Source organism: Phaseolus vulgaris, chromosome 6 (assembly GCF_051622355.1).
Source record: "Phaseolus vulgaris cultivar YP4 chromosome 6, ASM5162235v1, whole genome shotgun sequence".
Taxonomy (NCBI): Eukaryota; Viridiplantae; Streptophyta; class Magnoliopsida; order Fabales; family Fabaceae; genus Phaseolus; species Phaseolus vulgaris.
This window is the reverse complement of record NC_143503.1, coordinates 18382237-18396580: the sequence shown is the minus strand read 5'-3', so window position 1 is coordinate 18396580 and position 14344 is coordinate 18382237. Positions and strand designations below refer to the sequence as shown.

At 38.6% G+C, this 14344-nt stretch overlaps 1 pseudogene; it reads right to left on the bottom strand.

Annotated features, from left to right (window-relative positions):
• Positions 1 to 9663: 9663 nt before the first annotated feature.
• On the bottom strand, positions 9664 to 13789 carry LOC150027243 (pre-mRNA-splicing factor SLU7-A-like; annotated as a pseudogene).
• Positions 13790 to 14344: the final 555 nt, after the last annotated feature.

Genomic DNA, 14344 nt, shown 5'->3' with positions numbered 1-14344 from the left:
CTAACATAGTGTTGATCGAGCAAGCTTTACGCTTCGCCTTCAAAGCAAGCAATAACCAAGCGGAGTACGAGGCGTTGATTGCTGGGATGCTTTTGGCTAAAGAAATGGGCGCTCAAAGCCTATTGGCAAAGAGTGACTCACAATTGGTCACACGACAAGTAACAGGGGAATATCAGGCAAAGGATCCACAGATGGCCGCGTACTTGAGGTACGTCGAGGTGTTGAAAGGAGCCTTCGCTGCGTTCGAGCTGGTGCACGTCCCTAGGGAGCAAAATGCCAGAGCTGACCTGCTTGCCAAGCTGGCCAGCTCAGGCAAGGGGGGAAAGCAGAGGACTGTCATCCAAGAGACGCTCAAAACGCCGCGAAAGTTTGTGGCGGACAACAGGGTGGATGTCCTTCACATTAGTACAACAAGAGGAAAGCCAAGGAGCCACCGCTCTTTGAGTCAAGGTACGGCGAGGGCACCCTGCATCAGTACCTACGCGACCTCGCCGGAGGAAGAGAAGGCCGTACAGATATACGCCTTGGAGAAAGGCGACACATGGATGACCCCTTACAGGCGATACCTCGCGGATGGAGTCCTCCCAGCAGAACTAGAAGAAGGCCAAAAGGTCAAGAGGAACGCCGCAAGGTACACCTTAGTAGATGAGATATTATTCAGACATGGGTTCACGCACCCTATTTTGACGTGCGTAAGTGGCGACGAATGTACCAGGATAATGGTTGAACTCCACAAAGGTATTTGTGGGAGCAACGTGGGAGGAAGATCCTTGGCATCCAAGGTAATACGTGCAGGTTTTTTCTGGCCAACGGTAAGAGAAGACTGCGTTCGATACGCCCAGCGTTGCAAGCAGTGTCAGATGCACGCTGATTGGCACAAGGCGCCGCCAGAGGAACTGAGATCCATATACAGCCCATGGCCTTTCCATACTTGGGGATTGATATCCTAGGCCCGTTCCCACTGGCGATAAGGCAGATGAAGTACTTGATTGTTGCCATCGAGTACTTCACCAAGTGGGTAGAGGCAGAACCAGTGGCACAGATCACTGCGCACAAGGTACAACACTTTGTTTGGAAGAACATTGTGTGTCGTTTTGGGGTGCCGAGGCGTCTCATTTCAGACAATGGCACCCAGTTCGCGAGCCAACAATTGGGGAAGCTGTGTACAGAAGTAGGAATCAAGCAGGTGTTTGCATCAGTCGAACACCCCCAGACGAATGGGCAGGTCTAGTCAGCAAACAGAGTTTTGTTAAGAGGTTTGAAACGCATATTAGAGAAAGCTAAAGGGGCATGGGCAGAAGAAGAACCGAGGATTGTGTGGGCTTACCACACCACGCCCCAATCTTCCACCATGGTGACGCCTTTTAGCCTAGTATATGGGTCGGACGCCATGATCCCAGTGGAGATCCACGAGAGCTCGCCTCGTTTCCTAGACTTCGTGGCAAAAGAATCCAATGAAGAAAGAAAAGTGAACCTGGATCTGATAGACGAAGCTAGAGAAGAGGCGAGAATAAAGGCTGAGGCTGTGAAGAGAAGAGTGGAGCGTCAGTACAGCTCTAAGGTGAAGCTGCGAGAATTCCAAGTTGGTGATCTGGTCATGAGGAAGGCTCACCCTTACGAGTTGGAAAACAAGTTGTCTCCCAAATGGACTGGACCGTTCAGAGTAATCAAATCCAAGGGGAATGGTTCATATAAGTTAGAGACTCTAGAAGGAGGCCTCATCCCACGTAGTTGGAATGCGACGAATTTAAAGTTTTATTTCAATTGAAATTTTGTAAAAGGGACACTCTTTTTCTCTCCCGGGGGTTTTTTAATGAGGTCACCCAAATAAAGAAAAGAGAAGTTTAAGACATTTCTGCCTTAGTTTTTCCCTCTCATGTAAGATCAAAGATTAAAGATACAAAAGACAAAGACTCAAGGCAACGCCAAGACGAGGCATCGCCAAGGTGAGGCGTCGCCAAGAACAGGGGTTAAGGGATGCTTTCGGGACGCCCCCTCCTCAGGTATGAACAGCTAGCCCTGGTATTAGACGTTAGACATAAGCTAAAATCTGGGTGCCTAGTCCCTGAGTAGGGGTTAAGGGATTTCAGTCGGGACGCCCCCTCCTCATGTAGGAACAGCTAGCCCCAGCGTCTGATGTTTAGACACTTCGCCTTGGTGCTTTCAGACACCCTGAGGACGATACGGCGCTGCCGTAGTGGGCCCTCCTCCGACGTGGGCACCAAGCGCGAAGAGATAAGGGCTAAGTTGCTTTAGTGTTTAGACACCCCGTGGGCGATACGACGTTGTTGTAATAAGCCTCTCCACGGGCGTGGGCACCAAAGCGCGACTTTTGTCCCAAGTGTTTAGACACGCTGAGGACACCCAGAGTAGGTCTCTCCTTGAGCGTGGGCACCCAGTGCAGGTAAGATAAGTCCTCCTCGCCCTAGAGCGATGTTGAGGCCATAGAAGAGATCAAGTCCTCCCTCGCCCTTGAGAGATGTAAAGGCCAGAAAAGAAGAGACTCCCTTTTTCGTCCTAAAGCGATGAGAAAGTTGGCAATGACTTTGGCTACAAGTGCCTCGAGCTCAAGAAAAGTAAGTAAAAAGCAGGTTGAATATTTTTATAAGTTCAGAGGGAAAAAGAAATTCGAAGAAGTAAGAAGGAGAAGCATAAAAGCATGAGTTATCAGAGACCAGGGAAATACGCAAAGATAAAATCCTCCTTTGCCTTTGGGCAATGACCAGGCAGGCGACGCCTTCATGAGGAAGGTTCCTTACAGATACGAAGGCCAAGTAAGGTTCTGAGCGAAAGGGCCAAGAGAAAAGTGTGCCTCGCGACTTAGGAAGAAAGAGTAAGAGAGAGAGTCACGAACTACCTAAAGAGTTAGAAGCGAAGCAATGAAGAGACGCGTAGAAGGTGAATACCATATATGCCTTTGATATGGGAAAGAAAGCAGAAACAGATAAAAGTACAAGAGAAGTTAGAAGCAAACAAGAATGTGAGGACCAAGTTTGAGTAAGCATTTGAGCAAAATCAAAAGTTATAATTACAGATAAGGTTCATGACAATTACAAATTAGGCAAAAGGTAATTATATACACGTCAAATGTTTTGTTGAAGCGCAAAGTTAAAGCTATTCCTTAGGGGCCTCCAATGGCACGATTCTGTCATCGACCACTTCGTTCAGAGGGCTGCATCCGGAAACGTTGATACCAGGGTTGGCACAGGCCGCTTGGACTAGAGCCTCCATGAACCCAGCGGCAACCTCCTCGACCAGCTTTTCCTCATTAACCTTGAAGTTGGCGGCTTGAGTGGTCATTTCTTGGTCTTTGGAGGCCAAAGCAGCCGTCAACTCTTGGACCTTGGCTTGGAGGGTGGCGTTCTCACTGGCTAATCGGGAGCATTCATCAGTCTTGTTCGCAAGTGCGACCTCAGTTTTTCCCAGTGTCTGCTCCCGATCCACACACTGGTCCTCAAGTTTCTTTTGATGCGCCATTGAGGTCTTCGCCTCTGCTTCCAGATCAACGATCTTTACTCAGAGAGGCACCACCTGAGTAAGGAGTTCGGTGTTGGCTTGCGACACTTCATGCAGCCGTTTGTTAGCCTCCTCTTTCGCCTTTTGCGCCACCCTCACAGAGGTTTGGTACGCGTCCTCCTGACGCCCCCAGTGGGTAGCCAACCTCTCCTTCTCATCCTTCAGAGAGGCAACCTCTCTCTCTAGTGCTTGGAAGGCAGAGGCTTCGACAGCCTTAGCTTTGGCCTACGCGTGCCAGGTGTGGGCGCAAGACATGAAGGCGCCCATGTAATAGTAGATGCTTTCCTTCTGGGGCCTTTCAGCTTGACCACGTGGGGACGTCCTACCCAGGAAACCCCTCAGCGAATCCTGCATGGGGAGGGGGAGTTCTGGGGCAGGTGGAGGAGCTGTTGTGGGCTCAGCTTCGACCCCACCCTCCAAATCCATCGCTTGAGGGGGGAAGTGGCGCTTGGAGGGTACTCCCTCAAGGATTCGGCCCCATGTGAGGAGGAAGTGGTAGAGGCAACTTGTTGAGGGGCATGATGAGTAGTCTTTTGTCGTTTGAAGACTTGCCCCTCAGCAGATTTTTCATCATCAGAAACCACCTCCACAACCCTTTTTCCTTTGTCAAGGGAGGCTGAGGGAGCAGCAGCTTCGGCCAGCGCAAGAGACATGGTCGCGATGGGAGGTGGAGAGTGTGGAGGCTGATTAAGAGAAGGTTGGACTGGTGGAGTTGATGGCGTCGTGGTAGGTTGAGGGCGAGAATTGGGAGAAGATGGAAAGGCGTTGGAGGTTGGAAGGGGGGACCCCCCAACTTCCTTCGCCGAAGCCCCGTCTTAGGACTTCAGGACATGAGCCAGCCTCAACCTTCGTTGTCTATCCATCTTCGAATCTGCACCAAAAAGATAAATGCAGTAGGGGTTAAGCACAAGTCAAACACTATACAAAGAAAGCAGATAAGTCATACACTAAGTAAGAACAAGAAAGTGCAGTGAAGGAAGAGTTATAGGGGTGGCTCTCATACTTATGTATTTCGCTAGAGCCTCAGCGTTGTACTCTAGGCTTATCAAGGTGGCAGTGTCGAAGCCCCCCGCGCTGGTCAGAATTTGACAAGCCTCTCGATCGTTCGAGGGCAACTCGTCAAGAGATTTGGGCCTCGTGGGCTTCACCTCCTTCACCTAGTACAAGGGGAAGCCGTCAAGGGCTGAGGGGTCAAAGTTGGAACAACAAACTTTGAAGAATTTTCCCTTCCACCCCTTGAAGGATTGTTGGAATAAGGTCAGGAGGACCCTTCCAGGTATGTTGCTGAGGCTCACCCAAAGGCTCTTCCCCTGCTTCTTCACTTCGAAAAAAAGGAAGGAAGATGTCGACGGAGGGAGCGCGCCCGAAGAACCCGCACAAGATGTCAAAGGCTTTGACAAAGGCCCAACCGTTGGGGTGTAGCTGGGCTGGGGCAACGTTGATTTCAGTTAATAGTTCGCTTTCGAACCTAGAGAAGGGCAGGCGCATCCCTATGCGCTTGAAAACCACTTGGTAAAAGTAGAAGAAGGGGACCCCGTTATTGGCCCGCTCGTCCCCACATACAGGCTACCCTAAGGTACAAGGAAGCACTGTTATGTCGTCATCGTGCCTTTTCGCGAAGGCACGATGGTCGTAGGCGCTCGACTCTCCTACATGATCCCTCCAAGCCTTTGTAGAGACCAAGCTCGAGTACTCGTCGAGCAGTTCGTCTGGAGCCCATGGGTAAAGGGCCCTATAGTTGACTTTGGGGGGTGGAGGGTTGGCCGTTGTTTTAGTACATGCCATTGATGAAGAAACTGGAGAATGAAGAAGAGAAAAGGTTTAGCAAATGGGGTCAGGAAGAAAAGGGGGAAGAAACCCTAAGAAAACCCCTACCCACGCGAGAAGATCAGAAAGGGAGAAACAGAGAAATGAGGAAGAAAAACACAAGAAATGCAGAAATATAAACAGTCCCAGGCAGTTATAAGTGCAAAACAGTAGAGAGGATGAGTCGTCGAAAAAGAAAAATCGTACCTTTAGGTGATTAGGTGGATGAAGGTTGGGAGTGCGAAGAGAGAATGCAGAGAGAGCTTTTGGAGAAGAAGGTGAACAGTGAGTAGAATGTGAAGAGAACAGATGAAATAGTGCCTGAGCGCGCGATTTCGAAAGGTTATAACGTTAACTTGGAAGCGCCAATGACGCTTGTTCCCAGCCGTAGGATCGTGCCACGTGTCGAGAGATTAACGTACGACTTATAGTGTCGCATCTTCAGCGCAGTAAACGTCGCGTCAGACACTCAGAGGAGTGTCACGTCAACTGCTCAAGAGAATGTCACGTCAGCGAGAAAGCCACGTGGACGATAGGGCGAGGCCTTAGTCTTTTTGCTGAAACAAGTGTCAGCTCAAGACTGAGGGGCTTGTGTACCGTCCCAGGGCGTTGACCAAAGTCAAAGTCAAAGTCAACGTATGGTGGGGCCCCTTAAGGGACCTAAGGAAGAAAGTCAACAAATTGACCGCTTGAGGCGTCGCCAAGGTGGGGCGTCGCCAAGGTAAGGCGTCACCAAGATGAGGCGTCGCCTGAGGTAGGCGTCGCCTAGGTTAAGGCATCGATGGTGCCGCCCCCCGATACCCATGGGTAGGAAAAGACCGTGGAAGGGGCGACACCGCGAAAGGCCTTAGCACCTCAGAGCAGTAACAAAGAGAAGAGGAAGGTGGTTTCAAAGCCATAATTCTAATACCAGTAGGAGGTAACCTGACTCGTGAAGTACCCATGCCACCGCTGGGAGACCCTGGGGTCGATGCGACCCATGAGAGGGCCACGCCCAGGGGAGAAAGGTAGATACACTCCCAGGGCGAATGACTAGAGGCTGGGGTGCATGAGTTGGCACCCAGAAAGTCACCCCCTACGCCAGATGCACTTTGAGGAAAGAGGACTCACACAATGGAATAACCTTAAGTTGGGTTACGGCGCTGTGAGGCTCTCTGCGTAGAGCAGCGATCAAGTCAGAAGAACACGTGGCAATAAGCACTGAAAACATCAAGGATTTACTGAAAGTTTGCTAAGGTACGCGTTAATTCAGTTAAGTTTCGAACGTTTCAAGACATGTTTTTATACGCTTTCAATGCGCTTTAACGCGCTTTAAATGCGGGAGGTGTTTAAAAAGGGCCTTGGGACATTTGAAATGGGAGGCCGAGTTTTGACCTAATTCTCACAGTTTACACAGAGCCAAAAACCCTAGTTGTTTCATGGCGCACGCACTGTGCGCACAGGCAATTAGGGCACACAGCATTAGCCACTCAGTATTATTCGACCACCTTCAGAGCATCCCTTCACAGTGTTCTGATACGGAGGTGTGTCACCCTTTGATGTTTCTCGCTAGCTGACTTGATCGTCGGAGTGCAAACGGCCGCGAGGGCGCCCCTTTGTTCACTTCTTTTCAGGTACTCACAGACGGAGCAGAACGAAGGTGCCCTAGCTCGCAGGGATAAACCACGCATAAAGACAACCCTGGTCAACTGGCGGAACATAAAGAAAATATTTTTTTGATTATTTAACAAAATAAATAATTAAATATTTTTTATTTCAAAATAATGAATAATTTTTATTTCATAAATATCATTTTATTATAATATTATCCAAAAACCTAATTTAACTCCTTAATGACTTCACTTTCTCTATTTTTTATCAATAATTGATAAGATAGATTTTACTAAACCATAACAAATAGTATGATATTTATTATATGTATATACACATAAAAAATGAGTTTAAATTCTTTTGGTATCTTTGTTTCTTTATATAATTTCTTAACTGAAAAAAAAATATTCTTTAATAAATAAATAAATAAAATGTTTACTTATTTAATAAAATAAATAATTAAATAATTTTTTTATTTTATTTTCAAAGACGAAAGTAGGACGAAGAACAAGATGGAGTCGTATTTATTTTTCTTTTGGTACTTCGTAATTTTGTACGCTTAGTTTATTATTTTATATGAAATCCTTCAACTATACCACGATTTAGTAGCGTATTTGATTCTTTAAAAAAAATTAGTCTTTAATAAATAAACACTTTTTTAATTATTTAATAAAATACATAATTAATTTTTTTTATCTAAACAATAATTGGATAATTTTCATTTTAAAAATAATAAAAATATCATTTAATTAATACTATCCAGAAACCTATATTTAAAATTTGAATTAATTTTTTTTAAATTGAATTCGGTACTTTTTTTTATATCATTCTTTGGTTCTTTATTTATATATAATTTTTTATATCCTTCTTTAACTGAATTTTTTTATTCTTTAATAAATAAAATTTATTTAATAAATTAGTTAATTGATTAATTACTTTTTCATTTAAAAATAATAATTTTATTTTGATTTTCAAAAGAAACTATCAAGAACAATAAGGTGGAGTTGCAATATTTTGTTTATTGTACTTCTTAATTTTGTACACTTAGCCTATCCTTATTTTTTCATCTATATCAGACTATTTGGTACAGATTCTTTATATCATTCTTTAATTGAATTTTTTAATATTTAATAATACAAAATATCTTTAATTATTTAATAAAATAATTGAATAATTTTTCTTTCAAAATCGTAATGGAAATTTGAACTTTAAATCGAAAAATATCTCAAATATTATAATTAATTATAACGAATTGTTTGCAAGAATCGAAAAAGGTTTCAAAGACAAATATTTTCTTTAACTTTCAATTAGAAAAGATCTGTTTTCTTAAACCTCGATTAAAACTCTTGTTTTAAGTTTTAATATGTCTATCACTTAAAAAAAAATTAAATATATTTTCTCCCTTAATTTATTTCTACATCTAAACTCCAAACAAACAATATATTATATATTATTATTGCCCTAACGTTAATGTCTCAACCAACTTAGAACATTTAATCTTGCAAGAGAATAAATTAAAATATATAATATATACCTTTATAAAGGATTTAACTCCATGTTATATGATTTTTTAATGCGATTATTTTAACTTGTAGTTTAAGTATAGTAGATATAAATTTTTGTAATTGGTTTGGTTTCATTTTTAAGTAAAATTATTTTATCTTTTATTAAATTAAAATAGTTTTATTATTTGATAAAATACATAATTGCACAATCTCTTAAACAATAGTAGTATAAACTAAAACATAAACGTTTAATTCTTACTTTTTTTTTCTTACAAATTGTTCCTACTAGGGAGATGGGACCTAGAGAACTATTGAAGTCTTCTTCTCCTTCCTTCGGTCGATCAAGTGACTGGATGATGAGTTGGGATTCTTCTCGTCCTCCTGCTTCTCCTTCGGTACTCGGTCTCGGGTGAACACCGGATGGTGGGGGTACCTGCAAAAGCACTCCGACGCTCAAGTCAGTAAAGCGGGTGGTCAGCTCTCAGGTAGGTGAACAGTAATAAATGACGTACCTTACTCCTTGGGATGTGTGCTATTTATATTATTCTAATGGGCTTACCTTGTTAGGCTCGTTTATCGAGGTGAATACCGCTTAGGGTTGCATTACTTAATTCTTAATGATGGATTAACTTCATTGACTTTGGTTTGAGCGTTAACGGTAATTATGGTTGGTCGTTGGCCTCTTTCTTGTGAGTCGGCTGTCGGTCAGATTTCCCTGGTCTCAGTCGTCTCGGCCAGGTCTTCTAAGGTCTCGGCCAAGTGACCCGACGGCCTCGTCGTGCGGCCAAGTCTCTAAGATCTCGGTAAGGTTGACCAAGTCTCGGGCAGTCAAATGGGTCTCGGGCAAGGAGACCAGGGGTCGGCCTCGCCCATACCAGAACAAAAATATATATTTTTTTTTTTATATTTTTATAAATTATATTACTTTAATATTAATGCAGAAACATGTGTGAGAATACACACATTTTTAGCTATTTTAGAAAACGAGGCTTTTTTCATCGTGTCAATGATCAATAAGGTTGACACATGTACGTTTATTATAAATTTTAATTATTTCTTCTGAAATTGATTATAATATATTTTTAAAAGTATTTATTTATTATGCTTTACTTATATAAAAATATATTTACCATTTGTAACGCTTAACATATTATTTCCATATAATCTTCATTCAAAATCTCTATTTTTTTTTATAGACATATATCTATATTTATATGTAATTATAAATCTAAAAATCAGTCCATCCTTATACATGTTCGGCCTTGGTTCCCGCAAGCCTCCTGAGTTTCAATGTAACCTCATCCTTCCGTGTAATAACATTATACTTGCGTTTCCTCTGATCTTTCTCTTCCCTCTTCCTTAAATCTTCCTGTGTAACACATATAAATGTTAAGAATCACACTAACAAATATAAGTATACATTTATTTTTTAATATCTCACATCGATTATAAATGAAAATATTATATTGTATATAAATGGGGTCAAACTTCATCCTGAACAGGTTTTATGAGGTTGAGTTAAACTTAAAGTTTACTTTGTAATATGGTATCAAAGTCATTTAAAGTCTATCATAGTGAGTATTGATGGGTACAAACCTCACTTCTATAAACCTTATTTTATGGGGTTGAGTTAGATTTAAAATCTACTTTTTAATATCATAACCTGATAGTGAATAAGATTTACCTTCTTGAGTGCCTCAACAAGCAATTTCTCATCTAGAACTAAATCATCTAGGACATCAGGTGCAGGATCCTCTATAGGTTCATAAAAAAATAGTGATTAATAAAGAATAACAGAAATAGAAAAGGAACGAGGTTAGAGGTAGAGACACAGCATAGTGTTTATTAGAAAACAAACCTGTAGCAGTACCCATACAATAGCTATTTCGTATTGTATGCTTGCAGCACTTATAGCCCCACTGGTGATCCTTCCACCATGAGCCCCACACAGTGGTGTGGTTCTTAATGTAAATATCTTCTTCATACTTGCTCCTGGGAAGAGCTGGTTCCTGCTGTAAACATCAGATAAAGATCATGAACAAGTCCCACTACCATAATATTTAAGACTTATAAGTGCTTTAAAATGCATCTACCTGGCCTTTTATTATTCTACCAGCGCGATCATACTCAACTTGCACTTCAGTTTGGCCCAGCAGAAGTTCTCTTGGAGGTTTGTCCTCATCAGCAGCATTGCCATACTTGTCAATAATGGTTTTCTTTGTCTGATGCTTCAACTCCTCACTCCGGATAAGGAAACTCTTCTGGACTAATTCAGCTTGTGATGGAGCTGCTTGCATGTGAACATCTTGTCCCTTTTGAAATGCTTCCCAAGCATGGATGTTCAAGCCCTTAAATTCCAAAGCTTGCCCACTATTTCTATATTGGTTATCACCCTACAGTACAAAACCAGGTTCAATGCAATTTACATTTAGACGTCTCAAACAAAACTAATTAATACAAAATAGCAATGAATTAAAGTGTTTCATATAAGAGAAAAGTTACCTCATAAAACTTTTCATTTGGATCTGCATCTGGAAGTGGATCCTCTCTCATGGACCTTGTCTTGGGATCATAATGTGCAGAATTGACATCAAGATTAAGAAGATATTTTGCAGTATCCTCTCGAATACGTAGATTCCTGAGGGAAATCATGAAATAGATAACCTTAAATATATGACCAGTTAAATTGGTGAGATCAGATATAATGAAATGATGGTAAATAAAAATTACCTCACAGTTCCTGTACTCCCACCACCTGTTGTACGTACACGCTTCTGGACTTTTGCAAAGTCCATTTGTTTGCTCTCATCAACCTTTGCCTCATCTACCCTTATATCATCTTCCTCTTGATCCTCATCACTTGTAGCATCCTCTTCCTCACCATTTTGGTTGCTCTTCTCTAATTTCTTGAGTTGTTGTTCTTTCAGGTACTTCTTTCGTGCTTCATCCCTAGCTTCATACCTCTGAATGACTCGAGCATAAGTTGACGCATCATAACCATTCCATCTGTCCCGTTTGCCATCTTAGTCAAGCTCAAAAGTTTCTATCTTTTCATCAGGGGCAATGTGAGTGTTTGTCCATTTTGCTCCCACTCCTCGTGGTCTTTCCATGCATGACTTCAAATCATGTGTCATAGCTCCACAACTGTAACAAGAAGATTGAAATAGTCACTAAATAAGGTTGTTTGTGAGGCAAAGTGTATAAATCAAACACAGAGAAGAGAAGTGGTGAAATATTTGAGAAATAAAGAGCGACTTACTTTTGGCATGCACCTTTCCTATACTAGTGTGCCTGATGGATTTTAGCATCTCTATGGTACCATGATTTGGTGTAATTGGGATGAGATTTCCATTTTCTTTGATGTTTCAAACTCTAGAAGGGAGAAAAGAATATGTTAATTTTTAGATATGAAACACCACAAATAAGTGTAATAAGTGGAGAGACTTACAGGTTTGTGAGCATTAAGATACCAAGGTGCAGAAGACATAAAGTGGGGAATATGTGGATTGATTTCCTTTCCATCCTCATCAAGTTCAGCTGGCGCAAGCCCTGCTTTCCGGGCCTCCTCCAACTCAATCTCTTTGGGATGGTCCTCCCTCCACTTAAATGTCACTGAAATTCATGCCAAACAACTTTAAAAACAGTTTCCATTTGAATGAATTTTGGACCTTTCAATTCACTTTCCATTTTTCAGTAGTGCAACTTCTACTGTAATAAATGCGTAGGTTTGTTGTAGAGGAAAAGTTTTTATTCTGATATAATTATTTGTAGTAAATATTTAAATTTATATATAATAATAATATTGATTATTGAAAGATAATATAACAGTTTTATTTTATAAATATATTATTATTATTATAAATATTTATATATAATAATATTTTTTATTACTATTATAGCACTCACTCACTCATGCTTGTGTATCCAATTTTTTATTTATATTATTAATGTAGTATTTTTTTATTAATATTATGTATCCAATTTTTTACTTTTACTATTATTGTGTATTTGTATTTTTTTATTTTTTTATTAATGTGTATCTTTATTTATTATTATTATTATTTATCCATATTTTTTATTTTTATCATTATTATATATGTATTTATATTCATTAAAATGAACTATAAAAATTCATACTCTAACATTCTAATTCATCGTAAATTTATGTGTTTCTATATTTTTTAAATATCAAATTGTATATCTACATTTTTAGTTTTATCATTATCATATTGCATTTGTATTTATTAAAATGAATTATAAACTCATATTGTAATATCTTAATTCATCCTAAACACATGTGTATTTGTATTTTTCAAATATTAACGTGTGTATTTGCATTTTTTACTTTTATCATTACTGTTATATTCACATTTTTTAATTTTTATCACTACCACATATGTATTTCTATTTATTAAAAAGAACTATAATATATAATATACAATTTATTTTTATCAAATTTTTAATTTTATTTCGATTTTGTTTTTTTAAATGTATTTTTTAATAAAATGAATGGTAATTTAAAAAAAAGTTAAATTGGACTCATATCATAGGTTTAGTAGGAGAAAGATAAAGAAGATTAAGAAGGGGGAGTGGAAAGTTTTGAAGGAAGTTATATTTGATTTTTAAATAATAGAATTAAAAAAATAAAAGTGAATATAAAAAAGGGAAAAAATAAGAATGTCCAAAAGATGACAATGACAAAATAACCAAAATAAAATATTGATAAGAATAAAATAAAATAAAAAAATTGTATAAAAAAAACAGTTACAAAAATAAATCTCCTTTATATATAGATATATAGAAGAAGATATAAATAATAATTATATATATACAATATAAAAATTTAATATATTAAATATTACATAAATATTAACAAAAATATTTAATTATACTATTAATAATAACATATAATTATATATATTAAATTTATATAAATACTTATCATTTTTAAAAAAATATCATAATTTATTATTTAAATATTTTTTAATAATAAAATAAATTTGTAAAATTATATTTTACAGTTTTGAAATAATTTTTAAATTTTCACCTATCCATGGTTTATGCCACAAATAGCATCATGTTTCTATTATCTATGAACTCAAAACATGACGAGTATGAAATTGTGATCTAATTGGGATCCGGAGATGAATGAAGGAAACAACAGCGAATTCCGAATGAAAAAAACAAAACATTTTATAAAAAACAAAGAGCGGTTTGGAACCAAAACATTGAAGTAGCTCTTACAAATGAGCAGGTTTAGGAAAACGAAATAAGAAGCGAATGATTTAAGGTGGAAGTGATATCAGAAATCCTAGAAAATGAAAATGTCGGAATCGGACGGGGGAGAAAGGAGTACCTGAAGCGGTTGCCATGTGTGAAGTACGCAGAAATGAAAAACAAAGAAGAAACGGACTGAAGAATAGACACTTAAAATTTGATTTTGCAGTATTTTTTTATGTTCTTCTTTGTACGAAAGACCTCTTTATATAGAGATTACAGATGGCCCACTAATTTAAAATTATGTTCGTATAATTTAAATTTTTTATAAAACAACTTTTGCACCGCATATTTTCTTCATCTATCTTTTTTAATTAAACAATCTTATTTTTATTAAATAAATAATATTTTACATATTTGTTAAATAAAATAAAATATTTAAAGGGATTTCCTTTTTTTATACATTTTATTTTTTTATTTTATCCTTCATAATCCTAAAATTAAATAAATTTAAAAATTAATTATTTTAAATCGAAAATTTGAATTTTAAAAGGTTTAGAGAAATTTGAATTTTAAATTTTTTTGAAAAATTTGAAATTGAAAAACAACAAAAAAAATTATTTTTTAATTCAAATAATTATTCCCAATAAAAAACCAGTTACACAATAAAATTACATACAATAAAATTTAAAATCTTATTTATTTTTATA